Raw genomic sequence first — 1231 nt, forward strand, 5'->3', positions numbered from 1 at the left:
GGAATTTTGCGTTGATCCAATCTGTGACATAAGAGCTTGAAAAGTAGAGGTGAGACCATTCACTGGCGTTAATACTATTCATGTTATTTTCCATGGTCTGTTGTCTTCGCTCAAAAGATTGTAGTAGCTCTTCATTAGGAGATAAAGAAGAATGAGTAAATTAGGATGTCTGCTGTTGATTGTTCTGTGGTCCTTAGTTTTGCCTCAGGTGAGGTGCTCTGTAAGGTTGATTCTGCTGCCTGTTGTTGTTATTATTCCACCTCTGATTTCCCTGATTATCTCTACCTCCTCTGTTATTGTTGTCCCTCCAATTCTGGTTAGAATTGTCCTGCCATCCATGGTTATTATTTCCACTTTGATTGTACCCTTGGTTGGGGCGGTCATAGAAGTTATGAGTGGATGCCACCATATTGTCTTCTTGTTGGAGCTGCGGGCATTCATCAGTGTAATGGCTGTAATCAGCACAGATTCTACAAATTCTTTGTGGGACTAATTGTTGGTTTTTATGTGGTGGAGGAGCTTGCTGAGCTTGTTGTTGATTCAATTGCATCTGCTTCAGCAAGTTGGTCATCTCACATATACTCTGAGCTAGAGCAGCAGTCTCTCTATTAGAGGATACTTCTGCAACGGCTTTTGAACGGCCTTGCTTTTGCCTGTGGTTCCTAGTAGATTCAGCTAAATCACTGATCAATTGCCAAGCCTCATCGGTGGTTTTGTACTTCTTCATAGACCCATTGCTAGCACTTTCCAATGTGGTCTTATCTTGGGGCCTCATGCCCTGTGTGACATAGCTAAGTAATACTATCTTGTCAATCCTGTGGTGGGGGCATGCTTCCAGAAGATTATTGAAGCGCTCCCAGTATTCAAAGAGAGTTTCATTGTCATCCTGAACAATTGTGGAAATATCCTTCCTCAGTTTATCAGTAACTTCAGATGGAAAGAATTTCTCCAAAAACACCTTTCTGAGTGTATCCCAGTTGGATACATTTGCCATGGGTTGAGTGTAGTACCACTCTCTTGATTTTCTCTCGAGAGAAAACGGGAAAGCTTTCAGCAAAATTGAAGTTTCATCAGTACCATCACGCCTGACAGTAGAACAGGCTACCTGGAAATCTCTCAAGTGCTTGATAGGCTCTTGAGCAGGTAGGCCATGAAACTTGGGCATCAAATTTAGCAGTGTGATCTTTATTTCAAAATCTGTAGCTACCACTGGATGATGCGCTTGAAACGG

At 42.3% G+C, this 1231-nt stretch overlaps 1 non-coding gene across 1 annotated transcript; it reads left to right on the plus strand.

Moving 5' to 3' along the window:
* The first annotated feature begins 812 nt into the window (after positions 1-812).
* Positions 813-919, plus strand: LOC112724206 (small nucleolar RNA R71). The gene has a single exon (XR_003163380.1). It is a non-coding gene; the product is annotated as a small nucleolar RNA R71 (small nucleolar RNA).
* The last annotated feature ends 312 nt before the right edge of the window (positions 920-1231 follow it).

The sequence above is a fragment of the Arachis hypogaea genome, chromosome 11 (assembly GCF_003086295.3).
Source record: "Arachis hypogaea cultivar Tifrunner chromosome 11, arahy.Tifrunner.gnm2.J5K5, whole genome shotgun sequence".
Lineage (NCBI taxonomy): Eukaryota > Viridiplantae > Streptophyta > Magnoliopsida > Fabales > Fabaceae > Arachis > Arachis hypogaea.